This window comes from Wyeomyia smithii, chromosome 3, assembly GCF_029784165.1.
Source record: "Wyeomyia smithii strain HCP4-BCI-WySm-NY-G18 chromosome 3, ASM2978416v1, whole genome shotgun sequence".
Lineage (NCBI taxonomy): Eukaryota > Metazoa > Arthropoda > Insecta > Diptera > Culicidae > Wyeomyia > Wyeomyia smithii.
In genome coordinates this window covers 208,125,325-208,149,684 of record NC_073696.1, presented here as the reverse complement: position 1 = coordinate 208,149,684, position 24,360 = coordinate 208,125,325, and the positions used below count along the sequence as shown (strand labels likewise).

The 24,360-nt window shown below is 38.9% G+C and overlaps 1 protein-coding gene across 27 annotated transcripts in view; it reads right to left on the bottom strand.

Annotated features, from left to right (window-relative positions):
* The window catches only part of LOC129727649 (voltage-dependent calcium channel type A subunit alpha-1-like), a 352,389-nt gene that overhangs the window by 227,081 nt on the left and 100,948 nt on the right, over nucleotides 1-24,360 (bottom strand). For all 27 annotated transcript variants that reach the window (XR_008728573.1, XM_055685666.1, XM_055685660.1 and 24 more), the window contains exon 2: nucleotides 9,022-9,098. The gene's annotated coding sequence lies outside the window, so the exon portion shown is untranslated. The remainder of the gene's footprint in view (nucleotides 1-9,021; nucleotides 9,099-24,360) is intronic.

Sequence of the window (24,360 nt, the reverse complement as noted above, 5' to 3'; positions counted from 1 at the left end):
TGCATTGGGAGATATGTCCGTCACAGTAGAGGCAGTGAAAGGGTCTCCTCAGGGAGGAGTTCTCTCTCCACTGCTATGGTCAGGTAGACGGTGGTAGATGTTCTCCTAACCACGCCATCGCCGCTAGGCTACGAAGTCATTGGTTATGCGGATGACATAGTCCTTATCGTTTGGGGAAAATGTGACGCAGCTCTATCTAGTCGTATGCTAACAGCTTTCAATACCACTTCTAAATGGTGCTTGGAAGAAGGGGTGAGCCCGCTATAATAGTTATTATACCCTTTACCAAGCGAGGGATGAATTCAATCACTCCTCCGCTATTAAATGTGGTAAAGTGAGCTTCAGGAATGAGATCAAATATCTTGGAATCATTGTGTATAATAAGCTGAACTGGACCGCTGAACTGAACTACGCTATAAAGAAGGCAACTTTAGCTATCTGGGCTTGCAGTACACTGTTTGGCAAGACATGGAGGCCACAATTAGCGCTCTAGTCTTACATCTCCATTGCACCACGTATAACCTAGGCAACCCTCGTACGGTGGCCCAAGACAAATGAAACGACAGCCAAGGCGAATCTTACCAAAGTTCAACGGTAGGCCTGTATTTCAGTTACCAGTGGCCTGCGTACAACGCCGACTGCAGCCGTGGAATCCATGCTCAACTTACTTACATCTCCAGAGGCAGAGCACTAAGGTTGCGAAGATATACAACGAGGAGACCTAACGGGACATCTAGACATTCTGAAGGAGTTCAAGCTAACAACTTTAGTAACAACAGTCCCTGACTGGATGAAAGCGAAGCCAAACATGGACGTGCCTGTAGGGTGATTTATACAGATCGCTTAATGTGGAACAATGGAAAACCGCGTCCTACATCGGGCATCATCCGATCCTACACGGAAAGCAAAAAATAGATCCCAGACTGGATCAGGGATCTACATACCAGGTATAAAAGTTGATATCTCTTTGAGTAACTGGGCAACCGTCATTCAAGCATAGTTATATGTAATATACATCTCTGCTACAATATGTTTAAAGCACAACTATCGACATGCCAAAATCGGAATCTTTCCAGACTGTCAGGCTGTACTACAGTGACATGCGTTCGTTTTGACGCACCTTGTTTTTCATAGGTTTTCTTTCAAAATTAATTGGACTTTGAATGTCATCACTTGTTTTTGTTTGTTATCATAAACTTAAACAAGCAGCATCATTTTTTAAATAAAGTGCACTTGATAGAATAGAAAAAATGCGAAAATACCAAAATAAGCTGATGAATTCGTTTAGACGCACTTCAAGTCAACGTAGTAAAAGCTCAAATTTTCTGTGTCAATAAGTTGGCTAATACTTTGTAGCTCCTCCCTTATTCTTAATTACTTCAAATATTCTTCTGGGCATTGAATTGACAAGGCTATGGAGAGTATTTATAGAGATTTGTTGCCAGCATGAACGTTTGCATGATTTAAGGTCGTTTACTGTGTTGAACTGGCGTCCATTGGCGTAAACTCATGCAGCCAATATACACCAATGGTTCTCGATCGGGTTGCAATCCGAACTACATGCTGGTCAATCAAGTACGGTGATGTATTTTTCAGAAAACCATGCCTTGGTTGATCTAGAAAAATGAATAATAGCGTTGTCTTGCTGAAATACAACAGGTTCATCCATATAATCCTCCAAGTATGGAAGCTCACAGTAGTTGCTGGAATTCATTTTGGTGGTGATCCAGCAGATAGGAAGCTTCTCGTCATAAGAAAAATCTTTCCCATACCATAACCATTCCTCCACAAAAATTTCGCTTAGATCGAGTGACATTAAATTCCGCTAAATCGTACCAGTAGTGACTGTAAGGGAACATCCATAAATGATGAAGCATTCTAGGGGGGAGGGGGGGTTTGCAGTTTTGTGACGAAATGTGACAAGGGGGAGGGTGGGGTTCAAGTCAAGCTACGTAGCAAATATAAACTAAGAAAAAAATTTGGATTTTTTCTAATTATTCTTTTTATTAATGTTTTTTTTCTGTTTAGGGTTATTTTTATTACTTTCTTGTCTTTTCTTGATCATCTATGATACAATGTTTTTTTTTATAGTAAAATTTGCAAAACAATTGTCATGAAAGGGGAGGGGGGGGGGGTTGTTATAAAGCTACGTCATTATCTAGAGGGGGTCTGACTTTGTGACGAAATGCTACGATGGGGGAGGAGGGGGTCAAAAAAACCTAAAAAAAGCTACGTCATTAATGCATGCTCCCTAACAGGCCATTTATCAACAGGAAAAAATTAACCTCGACGGCCCTCACTGTTTCTCTAGCAATGACATTACCATGGAAGGTAATTATAAAAGCTCACTTGCAAAAGAAATTTCACGCTTTTGCAAAAGAATGGCCTGCCGTGAGTTTACCGGAACATTCGGCATGGTGGAAGAAAACATGCGTGTAGGTATGTTTTTGAGTTCTTTCTTCGTTTTATTTATCAAATCCTCCTCAATTTTCGCGACTAAATTGTTGGAGAAGTGTAAGGTTTGCTCAGAAACTCGGGATGGGACGCACCCTGGGTACCGCTTTGATTTTCAGCCGCTTCAACTCCTCCAACGATTGCTTCGAGTAGTGGGCCGACACCAAATCCAGCCAGAGCACAGCTTCTTCGCCCCTATGGTATTTCTTGATGAACGACTCAACTTTCGGCAGGCACTTCGTACTATAAATTTCCCCGTTTACGGCCAGTACGGAGCTTCTCGCTGATTGTCAGCCACAGCAGCACCTTCTTTGGGAACTTGGTGTGTGAAATGAATTTCACCTCAGAGCTTACTTCCTTCGTGGGGGAAGTAAAATACGGAGTGCCTGCCAGTCGTTTCCGTCTCGACGTCGCCCACCACCATCACGTCGCGATTCGCCGAAAAAATCGAATCGACCATATTATTTAGCCGCTGCCACTGCGTCATTGCCTGCAGCTTCGAGACCAATGGACGGGACTGCCGCTTTTTGATGTCCATGTGTGCCAGGTACTTTTCCACAGTTTTGTTTCCGATCAAGCATATGCAGCGATGTAGCCACTTTTCCACTTCGCTTCCTCTGCAACATTTTCTGGAGCTTCTTGTGGCTCAGGGTAGTCGGCCGTCCGGAACCGGTCTTTCTTTCGATGCTCTGATTGTAGTCCAACAGTGACAAGATGTTGTAGATACCGAAACAAGCGTAACCGGTGTCCCTTTTCCGTACAATGTTCGCATTCGACGCGGCGGGGTAACGTTCTTCGATCGCGCACACTTCTGAGCAGAGTAGATTCACCATTACGGTTAGAGTTCGAGTAAATTTTTTTCTCATGGGTTACTATTATTGATTCTGCATGGGTAGATTCGTCAGTGCGGGTAAAGGTAAATCCTAAAAAAATCGGCATTTTTGAGCATTTTTTTTAATAACGTTAGGGCTAAACAATTTTGTCTTCTCGAAAAAAGTCTCCATATAAAATTTGAGCTTAGTCGGACTTCTGATAAGGTTTCACTTCAGTCGTGAAAGTCTTATATTTTTGCTCAGCCTCAAAATGCACAAGAGTAGTTCTTGAAGTTTCCAAAATCGAATTTTTTTTCACAGCAAAACACTTAGAAATGCACGCAATGTCGAAATCTGATGTTATTGTACGAAAAAAATGTTTAAAAAAACTTTCCGGGACATGGAAACTTTTGCACTGGGAGATTCGAGCTACACCAGCACACAAGAGACACTCTCAGCTCGAACATTTCTTTCATCCATCAAAAAACTGTAACTTTCACCGTTTTGAGGCTCTATTTCCCGAAGCCTGATTGAGCTCTAATTTGGCATGGAAAATTTTTACGAGAAAACAAAACTTTAGAACTCTACCGTAAATGAAATTTGGAACTCTATTTATCGTAAATTAAATTCTCTTTCTTTAATGATACAATTAAAAAAATAATCCTTTTCCCTGAGAAACTTCACAACTGTACATAAATCTGTAGATTTATAACCTCTCGCTCAACGATATCCATAAAAAAATCTGTCACTCGCAACATTAATTTTTTTTGGGTTATGCCAGATAGTTCCGAGTGGGTAAGTACCAACATGGATATTTTTCGAGTGAGTTTTTTTTAGGGGGGGATTTGTTAGTAGCTTAAGTTTTTATGATAAATATGAGTAAATAATGAGTATGTGTGTCCAATCACAAATGGTGGATTCTCAACACTGTTAGAAATTTGTAATTTTAATTGTTAGGATTTGTTTACTTTCGCAATTAGGACTTATCATTCGTAGGGATTTAAACCTACTTGTCAGAAAAGGGGAAGTAAACTTATAACTAACTTAATTGCTAACTTATTGGCTATAAAGAGAGCTTATCGTAGCAATTGAGGATTGCAACGATTTTTGTCGAAAATTGTTAATAATTTTATTTGACATAGTTTCTAATGGTTCAACACCAGTAAGTCTATGTAATTCGAGTGTACCAAACCAAGGAGGACGCTTCAAAATCATTTTCAGCATTTTATTCTGAATCCTTTGGAGCGTTTTCTACCTTGTTGAACAGCAACTTGACCAGATCGGTACAGCATAAAGCATTGCTGGTCTAAAAATTTGTTTGTAAATCAAAAGTTTGTTCTTTAAACAAAGTTTAGAATTCCTGTTAATGAGAGGAAACATCTCGTATATTTGATGCACTTGGCTTGTATACTCTCAATGTGCTCTTTGAAAATAAGTTTTTTATCATAAATTAGTCCCAAGTACTTAACCTTGTCAGACCAACGTAAAATAACCCCATTCATCTTGACAACGTGATTATTGTTTGGCTTGAGGAAAGAAGCCCTAGGCTTATGCGGAAAAATTATCATTTGAGTTTTAGAAGCATTGGGAGAGATTTTCCACTTTTGCAAGTAGGAAGAAAAAATATCTAAACTTCTCTGCAATCGACTGCATATGACACGAAGACTTTTTCCTTTTACGGAAATGCTTGTGTCATCGCAGAACAATGACTTTGTGCATCCTGGAGGCAAATCTGGAGGAAGATCTGAACCTTGAAGCACACCTGCTCTGACGGGAAATCTATCAGATTTTGAATTCTGATAGACAACCTGCAGAGTTCGATCAGTAAGATAATTTTTCAAAATTTTTATTAGGAAAATTGGAAAATTAAAAGTTTGCAATTTCGCAATCAAACCTTTATGCCAAACACTGTCGAATGCTTTTTCAATGTCTAAAAGAGCAGCTCCAGTGGATCAACCTTCAGATTTGTTAGCTCGTATCATATTAGTAACTATGAGCAATTGAAGAGTTGTGGAATGCCCATGGCGAAATCCAAACTGTTCATTTGCAAAAATTGAACTTTCGTTGATGTGTGACATCATTCGGTTAAGAATAATTCTCTCAAACAGTTTACTTATTGAAGAAAGCAAACTGATTGGTCGGTAACTTGAAACTTCAGCTGGATTCTTATCCGGCTTTAAAATTGGAGTAATTTTTGAATTTTTCCATAATTTGGGAAAATATGCAATTTTGAAGCAGCAATTGAAAATTTTCACTAAAAATCCCATTGTGCTCTCAGGGAGATGATTGATTAGTATATTAAAGATTCCATCGTCACCAGGTGCTTTCATATTTTTGAAATTTTTAATAATTGATTTAATCTCATTCAAGTTAGTTTCAATTATTTCTGCAGGTAAAAAATTCTGGGAAGAAATTGAATCAAATTGACGTGTGACTTCATTTTCAATTGGACTCACAAAATTCAAATTTGAGTTATGAACACTCTCAAACTGCTGAGCAAGTCTTTGAGCCTTTTGTTCATTGGATACAAGAAAACGTTCACCATCTTTTAAAACTGGAATAGGCTTTGAAGGTTTCTTAAGAATCTTCGACAGCTTCCAAAATGGTTTTGAATATGGTTTCAATTTTTCAACTTTAGTCTCAAAATTTTGATTTCTCAGAAGAGTAAATCTGTGTTTATTCTCTTTCTGTAAATCTTTATAAATAGTTTTAAAAACAGGGTCACGAGAACGTTGATATTGACGTCTGTGGACATTTTTCAAACGAATTAGAAGTTGAAGATTTTCGTCAATTATTGGTGAATCAAATTTCACTTGAGCCTTTGGAACAGAATAATTCCTGGCATCAACAATTGCACATTTTAATGCTTCCAAAGCGGAATCAATATTTACTTTGTTTTGCAAATCAAGCTCATTATTGAAATTTCTCTCAATATGAGTTTTGTATCTTTCCCAATTAGCCTTGTTAAAATTAAAAACAGAGCTAATAGGGTTTAAAACTGATACATGTGATAAAGGAAAAAGTTATTGGAAGATGATCAGAATCAAAGTCAGCATGTGTGATCAAATCACTACATACATGACTTTGATCTGTTAGCACCAAATCAGTTGTTGAAAGGTTTCTTACAGAAGAAAAGCATGTAGGACTATTCGGAGTCAAAATAGAATAGTATCCTGAAGAACAATCATTGAATAAAATTTTTCCATTGGAATTACTTTGAAAATTATTCCATGAACGATGTTAAGCGTTAAAATCGCCGATTTTAATAATAATAAAATCCCAAGTTCAGTTTGAACTTCAATTCCCAAAGTTTCAATAACTTTCGTCTCAAGATGGGGAAGAGCTCGATGTTTGATTCGGCGATGAATAATTGCAACTCCACCGCCGGAACCCTGAATCCTATCATATCTATGAACCACGTAATTGGGATCATATTTTTATTTAATGTTAGGTTTTAAAAATGTTTCAGTAATAATTGCAATATGCACATTACTAATTGTTAAAAAATTAAAAGAGCTCATTCTCATTGGCCTTCAATGAGCGAGTATTCCAATTCAAAATTTTGATTGGTTTATTTAAAATCATTGCTAAATTTTAAATTAGAAACAATTTTAATTGTAAAATTTGTACCTATTTGAATGGCTTCAAACATTGATTTTGCCTGCAACATGGTGTTCATAAGATCGAGCATTGCCTGTTGCAGAAAAGAACGTTTACCTGCCGTGATAGGCCCCAGGCAGTTGACATTAGAAAAAAATTTTTTCGGTAGTGTACAATTATTTTCTAGCGTGTTTTGCTTACCCATATTAGCGGTCATTTTCGAACTACCAACATTAGGCGGTAAAATGTTCGAACTACCTGTAGCCTGTGCATATGTTAAACGGGTATGCAAAGAAGTAGGTAAACTATGCGTCACTGGTACGCTTGGAGAATTTTGTTTTGAAGTTTGTTTTGAATTTTGTTTACCTTGCCTTGCCTTAACAATTGCTAAACAATTGGCATTGATAAAAATTCGACATATGGTTGCCGTTACAATTCGCACAGCGAAAATTTTTACTCTCTTTCACAGGACATGTGTCCTTTTTGTGAGAAGAGTCTCCACAATTAAGACATTTTTGGTCCATGTTACAGAATTTGGAACCATGGCCATAACGTTGGCAAGTACGGCATTGGGTGATATGCTTTTCACCTCCGCCATACTTCCTATAAATTTCCCACTTTACACGCACATTATACAAAGCATGTGCTTTGTAAAATTTTATGTTGTTAACCTCATTGCGGTTAGAATGAATTAAATAATTTACAAGGGAAATTCCAGTTCGCTGACTGTTTTCGCCTCGTGATTTTTGTTTCATCAGAATTACTTGGGTAGGGGCTATACCAAGTAATTCTGTCAAAGTAATTTTGATCTCATCAACGGTTTGATCGTTGGTGAGACCTTTCAATACGACCTTGAACGGCTTGGCGCTCTTCGTATCATATGTAAAAAATTTATACATATTTTCAGTTAAGCACTGAATAAGACGATTCCAATCTTTCAATGTTTGGGCCAGTAAACGGCATTCGCCTCTTCGGCCAATTTGATAAGTAACTTTGACGTCGGAGAGAAACGTAGAAAGTTCTCTTTTAAAAATATTAAATTCAGAAGCAATAGTTACCACAATAGGTGGAACTTTCTCCTTTTTTACAGAAATTTCACTTTGAATAGTTTTACTTTCGAACATTTCAATTTCGCCGGCTTCTTGCTCAGGCAGAACATCATATAAATTTTCACTGCATAAGCTAGTTTCAGAAAGAGATGCCTCTCTTTTCCTCCCCGTAGCGATGCGTGGTTTCTTTTTTCGTCCTGCTATTTCAGGTGATACGAAAAAAGTTCAAAAATAATATCAAATTGCAAGTATTGAAAAAGAAAGAAATAGGTAGTCTTGAGAAAAACTGATGTAAGTTAACTTCCAGGTAATCTTTAAAAGACGCACTGACAAAACACAAACTTTGAAGCTATAGGCAGTCAAAGACCAGTCCACAAGCAACCGAAAATACGTCTGATCTGTCGGGCAGCTCAAGACGCACTGATTTTCGAGTGAGTTTTTTAAAGGTATTCACCGACGCTTATATTCCAACCACACTTTCATGTGTCGGAAATTCTAAAAACCGAATTTCTTTCCACATCGTTTGGTTTTAACGGGCTTGTTACAATTGTGACTCAAATGTCAAGTAACATATCAAATGTTCTCATTTATGTTATTCACTGAAAGTATTGTAGGATATATCAAAACTATTTCTAGATTAATTCCCAAGTGCTAAGTGACACATTTCAAGCTCTAGTGAAATTATTTTGTGAGCCCAAATAGTAGTAGTGAATAGGGTTGAAAAAATGCTTCGCAATTTCTGGATCACATCCTGTATTATTTTAATTTACATTCAGTTTGAATCTAGTTTATTGCTGCTCTTTTTTCAAAGGTTTATAATGAACAACGCGTTCACCACTCATTCTATTGAAAATCGTTGCATTTGAAGTCACCCATCTATTTTGCAAGGCAGCGAAGCAATAAAAACATGTTACAGAGTCAGCCTTTTACATGTAACGAAAAACGTAATCCCACACTATGCGAAGCTTCTGTTTGAAGCCGTCAGCAATTAGTTCTAATTTTTGCTCTTGTATAATAGTGCCATAATAATGCTGTCGCTACTTTTAAATTTTTGAATACTTTTTAAAAAAGCGTGAATGATATTATATCATATTATAAACACTTACCGCTATTTATTATATATAGTTCGCTCGATAGAAACCGATTGTCACCTAATGCTTCTGGATAAGATCATCACTCATATCTGAAATAAGAGAATTAGAAAACAAAATATGCATTTAACAACCGATTGAAAAGTTTAAATCGAATACAAATAACTGCAAGATAGAGTTCAATTACAATCAACTGAACAATCTGATTCTTCAGACACTGGGTTGACCTGTTATATTTTGAATAAATATATGTGAAGCATTTACAGCACACCATCGAGCTACAGCAAGAATCCCATTCTCAGACTATCTAATCGGATCAAGGATTTAATTTGGTGGAGCTTAGCTTAGCCATTATGAACTGTACCCGATTTACGCACACATCACCATGCAACCTGCACAGTATAACACACAGCCACGTCAGCCAATTTACGACACGAAATGGCCTCCCATTTGATGTATGCAAATGCACTATCACAATAGGTGGACAATATGCTGCATACTGAAAACCTGTTGATTGAAAACTTCAAATTTAACAATTGGACCAATTAAATTAGTAAGAGGTAAAAGAAACCAATTATACTTTAGAAATCAAAAAATATCTTAACAAGCTTCAAACATGACTTCAAAATGAAGACAAATCGAATATCTCATCTCAATTAAAGAACAGCCAACTCCACTGCTCTGTCATGTTTTATTCGGTGCCAACAGGGACACAGCTAAAAAGCATTTACCCGTAAATCATGTGAAGCAACAGCTCAGTATCTTTACATTTGGAAGAAAAATTTTCAATTTCCATCGGTTTCTTTGTCCGCTCTGGTTGGTCGGCAAACCCACGTACACTGACAGCGTTCTGAGGTTGAGAACCAGAGAACATTTTGTATCCCCGCTGATGCTAAACCAGCATGATTGTCGTGACATTGAATTTATGATCCATTAAATTAAAGAAATGACAGATGGTTTGCCAGAGACTAACAGAAAGCTGCGTTCGCACGAAAAAGCATGCTGTTCTTGTGGTTGAGGTGGGATTATTACAACACATTAGTTTATTTGAGGAATATTGGATTGGTGGTGTTCCAGAGACTGGATTAAATAGAATGTGCATGTTTGGTTTTTCTCATCAACAGAACACGGCACGGATGTTTCGTTCTATCAAAGTTATAACGATACAAAATTCTGAGCAGGACAGCACAACATTGTAGTTAGGCAAAAAGTGCAACAGTATACTTCCATATACAACGTCGACTCGAGCGCACTTATAAAATAGAATCCTTTTCCGGGTGAAATTCTGCAGCATACGTACATACACTAGAAAATTACACCCGGCATTATCTGAGCGAATATGCGTGGGTGGCGAAAGAAAATTTAATTTAAGTAATCCACTCTGCAGCACCCTATGCATATAATATAGAGAAATAGAGCATGCACCAGTGCACGTGAATGGATTTTGTTAATGGTACACCACTACGGCGGCCGGTCAGGCGGGAAGGGTTCGAATTTTCATTCCGTAGTCGGAAACCAGATATTGGTTGATACCGGCTTGTAGTCGGTTGTTTCCCATCAGATTAGTTTGGTACGGGCGCTGCCAAAGTTGGCCCGATGCATGATGGAAACAAGCCAGGCACTTGTGTGGTGCCGGTTATTGGTGAGCACTGCCAGGACATGGTGATGGGGTGCTTTGTACGAATTTAATTGAAATTGTAGTTTTGCAGAACATTCCTAGTGCATCAAATATTGTTTGACACGAGATGTGAGAAGTTATGCTCTAAATAAGTGATGCTGAGCTTTGGATGATCAATTATAACGTGTAATGTAATGTATTATCTGTTTGTTTGTCGACACTTAGTTTAAACTACTATTTATAACACTGGTCAACACAGGTGTGGCCCTAAAGTTCTAACTAGAAAAAATTAAAGATTATAGGTTTTCAGCCATTCATGTTAATTTTGGTGCCCCCAACCACCAACATTTTTTCTGAGACTTGAATGAGTTTTCTCGTAACCATAACGCTGAAGCGACGAACCCGGCGAACTCTGACGTAAGATGACGCGTTTTGGTAATGACTAGGGGCACCAAAATTCACAGGAATGGTTAAAAAGCATAATCTTTCTGGGACTGCTATTTCGTGCTTCAGGGCAGCATTTTTTTGCACTTTCGTCGACCAGTGCCTTTAGTCTTTAGGTAAATTTTGACAAATTTCGAACCCAAAGAACTCAATAAACAGTTACTTTTCATGATTCGTTTAACTGATTATTTTTTTAACATTATTCGTTTATTCTAGAATAAATTATATATAAATATATAAATTATACTGAAAGAACTTGAATATCAATGTGGGACCGACCCTCCTTGCTGGTCTCGAAGTACGATGCTGGCCTAACAAGCCACTCGTCGTAAGTTTGAGTCTCGACTCGGGAGGGACTGTTATGTTAGCGCTAGCCCCGCAATTGTCCTGTACACTTAACAGTTGGAAGCGAAGTCTGTGTGTAATAAACAAAAGCTCGGGTTCCGAATCGGAATGTAGCACCAAAGCTTTGCTTTTTGATCAATGTGGAACATCAAACAAAATTGTAAATTGTTGTACATAAATTACGTAAGTTAAAAATAACGTTCGATATGACTCCCCTCCCCTAAAAATACGTAACGCTGAATAACTCGACTCCCCTTCAAAATTTTAATTTGAAACAAACATCACAGTTACGTAACAGTCTCCAAAACCTCCCTCTCCCCTGTGTAACATAGGTAACGCAATTCCCGGATATTCGCTGATTTTTAATGACGTTCAATTGTTTTCTTATTTTTCATCTCATTTTGCAAGTGATGGATATTTGATATTTTGACTGCATTACTTGTGTATTAACTTTTCTTTCAATCTTTTTCGAAAGTGATTATAAACCATCATAAAAATTTTGCAACGGTTTTTTAGTCGTTTTTATTCCTGTACGCAGATTTGAGAAAGAACAGAAAGGCGTACTACGCGTTGCAGTATAAGTCTTTGGTCTAACACAGAAATGATGTATGAGAAAAAATTGACATTCGTTTATAAGTAAGACTCAAAAGTTTCGTCTTATCGAAAAAAGTTCCCCTTGCCAAATTTTAGCTGAATAGGGTTTCGGATAAACGTTCCACAAAGCGGGCAAAGCTTCATTTTTTGATCAATAAAAAAATGCACAGGTGAAATTGATTATATCGTCATATTTCTTTGATGCCAAATGTCTTAAAAATTTACAAAACGTTGAGATTTGGTATAGTAAAAAAATCCAAAAATAGACATTTTGGGACATAGAAATTTTTGAACTGAGGGAATTTTTCAGCTCAATATTTTAGGAAAACATCACGACGTTTCATGCATAAAAAATTCTCTATCGACAATTTCTGTGCTTCTCTTCTTTAGTCGAATGATCGCTTTGAGCCACGTGCTCCAGAAGTCCGATTGAGCTGAAGTTTTTCATATGGACTTTTTTCGAGGAGGCGAAATTTCTGATCGCTACTTCTCAACGAAATTCGAAAAGTCGATTTCCGTTGCAGATTTTTTAACAATTGATAAAAAAGACCAATGTGTCAAACTTCAAACGGAGATTTTGGCAAAGATGTTGCATAATAGGAAGAAATTCTGGCAATGATTCATAGCAATGGATGAAACATGGATCCACCACTACATTTTGGTTTTTCCTGGTGAGATTCATCTGAAGCACCCAAAAACGCAACAATCGATTCGTATCAGGCAAAATATTTTTCGGGTCCTCTGAACATGGTAAAATAACTAATAAACAATATTATTAAATTATATTGGATAGATTGGACGTCGGAATCGAGGCGCAATAGCGGTGGTAGTATAAGGTGAAGAAAAAATTGTTCTTTCACCAAGACAACGCTTCCGCTCATTCTGCTCACATTACGACCGATAAATTAAAGAAATTGCATTAGTAACTGGTTCTCCACCTTCGTATTCGCCAGATTTAGCGGATTGCTTCATGAAATGCGTTATTCTAGATGAAGACTTTAAGAGTTTTAAGAACTTTTGACTGATTTTAAATTTAGCATAATTGGATTTTTGGCTTTCCAGTCATCCACTAACTAGAACGAAAATTTGGTTTTCTATTTACAAAGTTTTGATTGTTTTTAAATCATTATCAAGGAACCTACAAAAGAAGCAAGCCATTACAAAAAAACTGTAGAGTCAATTCAGTCACTAACAGAAAGAGTATCGTTTCGTGTCTAAAAGATTCGTATGTTGAAAATCAACAGTCAAGAATTAATATGTGTCTAGCATTTGTTCACTGTAACCGTGTTATTTGAGTAGAAATTAGTGTGCATCGTTCCACGTATCCGGGTCGACGTATATCCTCCGGGCTAGGTTGTCCGAAGTAGTGCCTGGCCCGCTTACTGCCATCATATCGCTCCTTGCACGTACAAAAGATGAGCATACGAAGAAGACCAGAAATGGCTGTTCTGTAGTCTATTCCGCATCCAAGCACTCGGGACACATGGGAACCCGCTTGTCCGACACTATGCACATATTGCCTGGAGCAACCATGGCCTGATGGAATCTGTGTTAGGTAGAAGTACCCTTGTCGTGGTCCCGTCTGACCTAAACGAATACTTTTGGAATAAGTCGGTAAGTCCATCTATCTCTGAATCTCTGTTGCTCTCACCTATCCGGGAAGAGGCAACCAGCCAGGCACCTCTGCATGGTTACCCGGAACAGCCCGGTGGGCGTTTTGATCAATCGATTCGATCATTTGCTTGTCAGATTATGGACGCCATCCGGTCTCAGTGTCTTGTTCACCTGTAAGGAGTTGGCAATCATGATGAGTTCCTCATTCGTAACCCTTGCTCCTCTTCGACCTCGACACAGGTCACAAATCGACAGGGTGGCCGAGCATCGCTGGTCTATGTCTGAGATTTTGAAACGTTGGACGTGAAACTCGACCGCCGGAGGCCAAGGACTTGGATCGTAGCGTAGAAAGAGCCCCTCAGTGATACGCTCCAGCATCGCTGGTGATCGCTTTGCAGGCGCCTACAAGCCTTTGGTCTTAGCACTCGTGCATAGCCTATCGAAACAGGCCCTCTTGCTTCCCTTAATCGCAATCTTCAACGCCGATCTTGCGGACCCGAATGCTGCACGGCGGTCCATCCTCTGTTCACCGGTTTGCGTACGCTGCCTCTCCCGCCTTGTGCGGAAGCACGAACTACGAAGATCATCTATCACGTCAGCTCACCAGTGAACGGCTGTCCCCCTATTCCTAGGTGGTCGAGTTCTAGGCATGGTGACGTCACACGCCTGCGAAAGTATCGCAACTAACTGGTCAGCAGTCGGGTGAACCCAACTCCCTCTCACGCGTTCCTTCCTCGAAATGCGATGTCTTCCTCTCGTGGACGAATGCAGTGTTGGCTCTACCCGTCGCATTCCGCCTCTTGTTGTTGTCTACAGACCGGCTGGTGGTCACTATTGGTGTAGCCAACGCTCCAGTTCGTGATCATTCCTAGGCTGGAGAACACCACGTCGATGATCGTATCCTCACCATTTCTGCTGCATGTACATTTGGTCCTAACGTTTTCTAGATCTAGGTTGAACTTTGCCGAAGCTTCCAACATGATCTGACCCCTCTGGTTCGTAGAATGACTCCTCCCCTCAACAGTCCAAGCGTTGAAGTCGTCCACCAACACCAACGGCGTTTGGCCTGGCAGCTCCATAGATAACAGGACGAGCCTTTCGGTAGACCAACGTGGCGGATCCACAGAGAGAAAGAGCGAAAACGAAATGACTATGAAAGATATCACCAAGTGAGAAATATTTCAAGAGAGGTAGAACGGAACAACACTTTGTGCTGCTTTTTGTGACACATTGCGTGAGAACAAAGAGCTTCAGTTTGAGCAGCTTGCGTTGCGTTGCGTGTAGAAAAAATAGCAGAGAAAAGAAACCAAGAAAGGACCATATACATTTTTGAGAATTCATTTAAACACGATTCTCAATGGCGTGGACATGTTTCTTAGGACATATTACGCACGTCCAGACATGTTTCTGTTCCGGTATTCATATACAATCGCTACACGCATTCACTACTGATACCGTTCATTAGGGTGATAATGACTTGTATGAGAAAAATTGTCCTTCATCGCATTTAGAAGTTCGTTCAGTCGAAAAGTGAAACTTTAATCGATCGGTTTTTTCATTTTTTGTTTTTGGATAAAACCAGATCTCGATGTTTCATGCATTTTTAAGACATTTGGCATCAGAATTTTTTTATATGCAGAAATTTTTGAACTACCTGTGCATTTTTTTTCATTGGTCACAAAATAATGCTTTCGTGTTCCCGAAGTCAGATTAAGCTGAAGTTTAGTATGGGAACTTTTTTCGAAGACGAAACTATTGAGCCCTACTTCTAAGCGAAATTCGAAAAGTCGATTTCTATTGCCACCCTACTGTTCATGTACGAGACATAGTGGCTATCTCCGGGAAGAAACCATTTTTAGTTTTGTAACAAAACCCATTGAGCAGCACTGAAAATTAGCTTCTAAATTATTTCAGTAGGAGTCATATGAAGTGCAAAAACCAAAAAAAAAAATCACAGGAGGGTTGTGTGCAAAGCCACGACCGCAAGGTTGAAGTAGAATACTTTTACACAGCTCTACTTACGGCTGTAAATTAACCTACGGCCGGCGTATCGGTTCGCGCCGCTTATCGCGTTTAGCCTGGCAGAGGCCTAATGCGCACGGCCAACACAATAGAAAGGTGTTTTAACATTGAAAATTAGACACGGCTTTACTGGAGTAAGTGTTGGCAAATGCATCTACCGCTAATACCGCCGCTATCGTACGAAAAATGACGCGCGTCTAAGAACACCCGAACTGTTTCGCCGTGCCGCTTCCATTTACTTCCTTATTACATCGGCCTCAGGAAAGTACCGGCTGCACCTACCGCTGAGGCTGTACCCAAAGCTATTAACTCTTCAAATTAAGTGTTTCATTTGTCCTCAAAAGAACAATTGTTCAATTCCATATCGGATATGATGCAATCGCATCTCTGAAATATTACCGACAGTAATATTCTTCTAAACAAAATGATCCTACTTTTCCATTAGAGGTAGTGCCGGCTGATGTACCGCAAAAATCTCGCCCGATCGCTCGCGTTGGCGTTCAGCCTGGCAGAGGCCTGAGACGTGGTGACCAACCACAGGGCAAGTGATTTGTTTAATTTGAAGGCAGCCACAGGCGCAACCCGCTGCTATGGCCTGTTACTGCTGAGTGCCGATATATGCTGTTACTGCTGTCAACGTTGTGGACGGTCCATCCAGTTCACCTTCCGACTAATGAATGTAGCTAGTTATCCCAGAAACACTCTTTTATAGCCGAAGAGTGCTACGTAATAGGCCACGCCTTTCAGTTCAGGTTTACCATTTCCTTATGTTCTTTAGACGAATTATTCCACAATTCGCATTTGATTTTTGTATCCAGCGAATTAACACCGATGGTGCTCTCACACACGCAACGGTTTTAACCCGTATCTTATTGCGGTTTGTAACATCAAGCGATTTCGTTTGCTCGTTGTTGCGTGTTGCATCATGTTGCAACTTGGCAACTGGGAGACGACGAAATTCTGTTTATGCTGATTGATTGAATCGACTTCATATTAGCTCTGCATAGTCGAATTAACTGTCTTTGTGAATGCGGTCTAACAGGGCAGTTTGTTATTCAAAGTTGGTCATGCTGATCGCAGCCTTTACGCTGTCCCTACAGTGGGGGGTTTACTAAATATAGTAAAAGTGAAAATTAGACAACTACAATAGAATTTGATTGCATCCCGCACAGAATGTCTGCTTGTGTTGATGCCAGAAAATTATTAACCTTCAATTATTTGCTTATTTGCCTTGAAAAAAGCATTTTGCGGTTCAAAATCGGTTGCTGATCGCAACCTTTGAGCTGCCCTTACAGTGGGGGAATTAAGATACACGGACAACATACACTGTGGAAGCTATTTTACATTCAGTAAATTCGACGGGTGCGACAGATTCAAATTGCTAGGATGCAACACAGAATGCTTGCTTGCGTTGACAAAAATTATTAACTTTCAATGACTTGTTTATTTGCCTTAAAAAAGGCATTTAGATTTCCAAAATTGGATTTCCTGATGGCAATCTCCATGCTGCCCCAACACGGGGGGAATAATTGCTGTCTGGCGACACACGCTGAGAAAAACTGCGCTGCTCCTGAGACGTGGTGACCAACCCCAGGGCTAATGCTGCTGCTAAGGAAGGACGACTGCTGTTGTCGCTGTCTAGAACTATTATGAGCGGCTCCGGCTGAAACAGGCTCTTATATAGGCCAAATAGCATGTTTTCAATTGCAAGGTATATGATCCTGTCGACCGTGCTTGGGAAGCAATCATATAACGACCAATCAGAGGTCGAATTTTTCGTTTCGACAAGGCTTGACTATTTTCAATAGTACAATAGTGTGAATAATAGAATTACAATTATCTTATTTTAGGAAGAATCTTAGAAGATTTTCCAATCTATTGCTGCAAGAACGAAGGAAATCTATCGAATACTAACCGATTTATTAGCATTTGAAATTGGACATATTTTTCATTTTTTTCGGTTTTAGATTTTCATTTCACATCCCTATGTAGCCGAACCTCCTGAGAGAAGTATTCTACTTCAAAATAATACAATAATCGTTCGTTTGTCAAATCCGATAATCATTGCCCCAAGCAACACACAAAGTAAGACACGCAGTTTCAAGACTTATGTCCTCCTTCAAAGGGGGATTTGTTAGTAGCTTAAGTATTTATGATAAATATTAGTAAATAATGAGTATGTGTGTCCAATCACAAATGGTGACTTCTCAACACTGTTAGAAATTTGTAATTTTAATTTTTAGGATTTGTTTGCTTTCGCAATTAGGACTTATCATTCGTAGGGATTTAAACCTACTTGTCAGAAAAGGGGAAGTAAACTTATAACTAACTTAATTGCTAACTTATTGGCTATAAAGAGAGCTTATCGTAGCAATTAAGGATTGCAACGATTTTTGTCGAAAATTGTTAATAATTTTATTTGACATAGTTTCTAATGGTTCAACACCAGTAAGTCTATGTAATTCGAGTGTACCAAACCAAGAAGGACGCTTCAAAATCATTTTCAGAATTTTATTCTGAATCCTTTGGAGCGTTTTCTTCCTTGTTGAACAGCAACTTGACCAGATCGGTACAGCATAAAGCATTGCTGGTCTAAAAATTTGTTTGTAAATCAAAAGTTTGTTCTTTAAACAAAGTTTAGAATTCCTGTTAATGAGAGGATATAAACATCTCGTATATTTGATGCACTTGGCTTGTATACTCTCAATGTGCTCTTTGAAAATAAGTTTTTTATCATAAATTAGTCCCAAGTACTTAACCTTGTCGGACCAACTTAAAATAACCCCATTCATCTTGACAACGTGATTATTGTTTGGCTTGAGGAAAGAAGCCCTAGGCTTATGCGGAAAAATTATCATTTGAGTTTTAGACGCATTGGGAGAGATTTTCCACTTTTGCAAGTAGGAAGAAAAAATATCTAAACTTTTCTGCAATCGACTGCATATGACACGAAGACTTTTTCCTTTTACGGAAATGCTTGTGTCATCGCAGAACAATGACTTTGTGGATCCTGGAGGCAAATCAGGAAGATCTGAAGTGAATATGTTGTACAGGACTGGACCCAAGACTGAACCTTGAGGTACACCTGCTCTGACAGGAAATCTATCAGATTTTGAATTCTGATAGACAACCTGCAGAGTTCGATCAGTAAGATAATTTTTTAAAATTTTGATTAGGAAAATTGGAAAATTAAAAGTTTGCAATTTCGCAATCAAACCTTTATGCCAAACACTGTCGAATGCTTTTTCAATGTCTAAAAGAGCAGCTCCAGTGGAACAACCTTCAGATTTGTTAGCTCGTATCATATTAGTAACTCTGAGCAATTGATGAGTTGTGGAATGCCCATGGCGAAATCCAAACTGTTCATTTGCAAAAATTGAATTTTCGTTGATGTGTGACATCATTCTGTTAAGAATAATTCTCTCAAACAGTTTACTTATTGAAGAAAGCAAACTGATTGGTCGGTAACTTGAAACTTCAGCTGGATTCTTATCCGGCTTTAAAATTGGAGTAATTTTTGCATTTTTCCATAATTTGGGAAAATATGCAATTTTGAAGCAGCAATTGAAAATTTTCACTAAAAATTCCATTGTGCTCTCAGGGAGATGTTTGATTAGTATATGAAAGATTCCATCGTCACCAGGTGCTTTCATATTTTTGAAATTTTTAATAATTGATTTAATCTCATTCAAGTTAGTTTCAATTATTTCTGCAGGTAAAAAATTCTGGGAAGAAATTAAATCAAATTGACGTGTGACTTCATTTTCAATTGGACTCACAAAATTCAAATTTGAGTTATGAACACTCTCAAACTGCTGAGCAAGTCTTTGAGCCTTTTGTTCATTGGATACAAGAAAACGTTCACCATCTTTTAAAACTGGAATAGGCTTTGAAGGTTTCTTAAGAATCTTCGACAGCTTCCAAAATGGTTTTGAATATGGTTTCAATTTTTCAACTTTAGTCTCAAAATTTTGATTTCTCAAAAGAGTAAATCTATGTTTAATCTCTTTCTGTAAATCTTTATAAATAGTATTAAAAACAGGGTCACGAGAACGTTGATATTGACGTCTGCGGACATTTTTCAAACGAATTAGAAGTTGAAGATTTTCGTCAATTATTGATGAATCAAATTTCACTTGAGCCTTTGGAACAGAATAATTCCTGGCATCAACAATTGCACATTTTAATGCTTCCAAAGCGGAATCAATATTCACTTCGTTTTGCAAATCAAGCTCATTATTGAAATTTCTCTCAATATGAGTTTTGTATCTGGCCCAATTAGCCTTGTTATAATTGAAAACAGAGCTCATAGGGTTTAAAACTGATTCATGTGATAAAGAAAAAGTTATTGGAAGATGGTCAGAATCAAAGTCAGCATGTGTGATCAAATCACTACATACATGACTTTGATCTGTTAGCACCAAATCAATTGTTGAAGGGTTTCTTACAGAAGAAAAGCATGTAGGACTATTCGGAGACAAAATAGAATAGTATCCTGAAGAACAATCATTGAATAAAATTTTGCCATTGGAATTACTTTGAGAATTATTCCATGAACGATGTTTAGCGTTAAAATCGCCGATTATGAAAAATTTCGAACGATTTCTGGTGAGTTTTAGGAAACGACCGGTTGCTGGAGTATACTCAAAGTGCATACTGACTTGCCTTACTTAAGCTTGCTTTCCTTCAGTTCCAGGTTCGCATCCGCCGTCGCTAGTCGGAAGGTGGCCACCTGGGCCCAGCTGGATTTTTTCGGAGGCAGATAGACTCTGCGGCCACCTCCACCTCGCACTTCTCTATGAGGGTTCGTGCAAAGTCGCACTCTTCGGTGATTTCGTCCAGGTATTTAAGCTGGAGAGTAACCTCCGAGGTGAGTGCCCGAACCTGCACATCTTGACCTAGAACCTGCTCGGAAACTACCTAGTAGGTAGCGTCCTTATTCTTCGCATCTTTCCGGAGCTCGGGACTCTTGAGTATGAGGGCGTCCTTCTTACACCGCGGCTACTTAACTCTTGGTGGTGTTTTGTCGCCACTCCGTCTTGGCGCTTCCTGTGTGACGCAACACCCCGCGCAAACTTCCCAATGTTTCGGCACGTTGGCATCAGAATTCAGGCTAGAACCATAGATTGCTGCCGAGCTTACTCAATATTGCAGATAAAAGCAGTTTGAACGAAAAACCAAGCAATTTTTACATAAACTGCAGCATTAGCTTGCCGCACAGTTTACTTAACACGCAGGAAACACCTTGCAATAACATAGCATTCTAGAGCATTCTTATTATGAATCGTTGGCTGAACAGAACAATAACAAAGCATTTCTATTATGAACAAAACCGAACAGAACAAAACATCCTTATTCTGAATCGATCAGTACAAAAACTTAGCGTCCGAGTTAGGAGACATCGACCGCCGGTGGCTCACGAAACTTAAACATCCTAACCGATCATGCCACAGTATGCATAACTTTTTAATTCAACTATAAACGGAACCGAAGCCGGTGGCACAGCGCCACTCGCGGTCACTCAGGGCTGCGCGCGGTACTGAGAATTTACGCGCCCTCGGATACTCACAGTAACGCGCGCACGAATATCGTACGCTCTCGCACATGCTTTGGTACGTGCTCTATACGGCTCACGGCAAGCGGTTAGTTGTACTAAAATTTAACTCGAAAATGAAACAGGGTGAGAAATACTATAGGCTAGAATAGATCCGCTAGCTCAAGACCGGAGGAGAAAGCCTGTCTGTTCTGAGTTACCTAGGGTATTATTTAAGGACAATTATAGTTTAATAAAATCAATCATTTTCCTTCATCCAAAGAAGGTGATTCCGCGTAAGTGCGCGTACAGGTTGTGTTACGATATCACACAATCCTGGTAGGGTCTACCCTACACCTGCCTTCCTGGTACTGTTTTCCTACCACCAAAACCCATGGTTTTCCCATAGTTGCCGCTCCGGTCGACTCTGTGGCCTTTGAGCCTGGTGGTTTGCTATCTTGAGGGTTCTTCAAACCGCTTTTTCACATTCTCGGGGGCCGCTTCCCCGAGATTTATCTCATCCGCTTATCGACCTGCCCCGTAGAGCAGGCCACTATCGTATTGGGGGTATCGGTATTAATTCGCCCTCCTAGTCCACAACTCCATTTCGGAGGCTTCTGCTTGAGCTAAAAGTTCGGCGTACTCCTGTTGAGTCTCATCAATGGTGACTCTAAGTAGGAAGAGGCTTTGCTTCAGATCCTTGGTGATATTGCTCCTATTTGCCGCTAACTTCATTAGGGGCCGTCCACATTCCAGGTGGACACAAAATTCATCATTTTGGACCATCCCGCCCCTCTTCGTGTATAAGTGTGGACATTCACCAAACCCCCTCCCCTCCTTTTTGTCCACGTGGAAATTTTTTACATCGAAAAGTCGAAAAATGTTTATTTCTGTGGTTTTGTTTAGTGATTAAACGAAATAAATTAAAGCTATAAACGAAACGAACCCCATCAAAATTCGGCCTAAAAGAACCGAGGAATGCAACAAATAAACAGAGACGGGGAAACCAAACGCCATTATAAATCAGAAGAAACCGGGAGAAATATAGAAGACGAAGTGAGCGGCGAACTACTCGCCTGACCAATTTCGGTATTGCAGATGGCGAGTCGGCTGGATTTTAAACGAGTAGCTCGTCTGTCACGCAGCTGTCACCAGCCAAGTTTTACTCACGTTCCCTACTACAACATTGTGCGATAGTTGTAAACTGCTGGAAAACAAATTAAAAAAAACAAATAATTGACAAAAAGCAAAACGGATTCAATGTGGCAGAAAGGTTATGTAGAAGCTAGATAAAATCTTTTCTACATGGTAGAAGAGTTAAAAAAACTCTGCGTACATTTTAACCATAAAATAAAATATATATTATTTTAATTTCAGGAGCATAGGTAAATCTTATAAAAAGGAAAACCCAAACAAATTGAGCTCGAATTTAGCTTATGTCAGGAAAAGGCCGAAAACTACTATCAAAAATTTATCCCGGAATTAACATGAACATTAACAGTGAAATTCTAAAACGTCTGTAAAAACTAAAATAATCCTGAATAAAACTTCAAGTGACTAAAAACACATTAAGGAAAACAAAACAAAATTTTAAAAACGTATCTGAAGGTAAAAAAATTTAAAACAAAAGAAATTATATTTTTTTACCCTTTCTAAGCAAAAAAATAACTATGTAAATGTAGTCCAGAAATGAATAAAATTGAGATATAATTGACAAATCCAAGTCGATTGTCATTTCTAAAATTGTCATTCAAATTATCGCACACATAGTAAGAAACAAAAAAAATATGGCTTCAAACGGGGCCTGAAACGCATGAACATAAAATCATTTCAAACATATCTCCGACTTTTAGAAGTCAGAACGGTCAGAAACTTACATAGTCGAAATTCAGCCAAAATGCCTAATAAAATAGAACACAAGAGACGCCTCAAAAGAAATGAACTCCAAATTAAATAGAAAACTGTTCGTAAAATGATGGGAAAAACGTCACTGGTGTCTAGAAAAAGCCAACAAAAGAAATAAGGGTTTATGACGCTCAGAACAGAACAGAAAAGATTAAAATATAGTATGATCATTAAGTAGCCAAAACGGGTTGTAAAATGTTTCGCAGATAAAGAAGAAAAAAATCGTCTAAAATTATGTTAAAACAGTCTTTATAAAGCGGTTGAGGCGAATAAGGTATTCCGAGCTAACTTAAAATGCTCAGGAACGCTCCTGAAATGCATAAACATAACACAAATACTAAGAAAACGATCTTAAATTTGGTTCAAGTTAATAAATTAATTCTATGGAGAGCAAAAGGTCAAGAAGAAAATGATTTAAATTCAGCCAAATGGTTGAAGAATAGAAGCGTTCTGAAAGAAAAGGGCAAAGCAGAAAATGATTTCAAATTTAGCGAAAAGTGGACTGATGAGACGAGAGACAAAACTTATTCTGAATTGAGCTTAGCTGAAAGTGCTCCTAAGACCTCCGCTAACAATAGAGAATGATTTAAAAAGTATAACTTAGAAGTCAAATCTATCACAAATACAGCTGACAACTTAAATTAGAACAGCAGTAGATTTTTTATTGCAGGCCAATATTTGTTGTTGACAGATTTACATTTTTTCGGAAAAATATCGTGTCCACGGGTACAACCTTACCCTTCTCTCCAACATCTCAGTGATTTCTCGTGGAAGTGCAGAGGTGTTCTCGGCTTCCAATAAAGCGAGTATCACGTCAACATATTCCTATTATACACCCTCCTTCTTTGACCTGCATTCGGATGCGGCCGGCGCTGGTATTGCCTAATATAAAGATTAAGGTCACCAGTTTTTACACATTGGGGATGAATGTTAATCCCAAGCATCATCCATTGGTTCTCTGTGTAATTACAGCTGATCTGGCAATAACGGAGAAGCAACCACTGGCGGTCAATCATGCTCATGCTCAAAATATCGTGTCCACGTGGACATTCTCATTACTCCCTTTACCGTGGACAAGCCTTGCATGGACAAGAACTTGCATAAAGCTGTTCGGAAGGCGCTGCTACTCTCGATCGCTTCTCCGTACTCTTTCAAGCGCCTTGACTAGCAATAGGCCGTCGACCGTTATGCTCAGTGACGAAGATGACGTGTTAGATTTTCCACTACCGAGTTCAACCGCATCCGTCAACGCCTTTTTCCGCGGAGATCGCTGGATGGT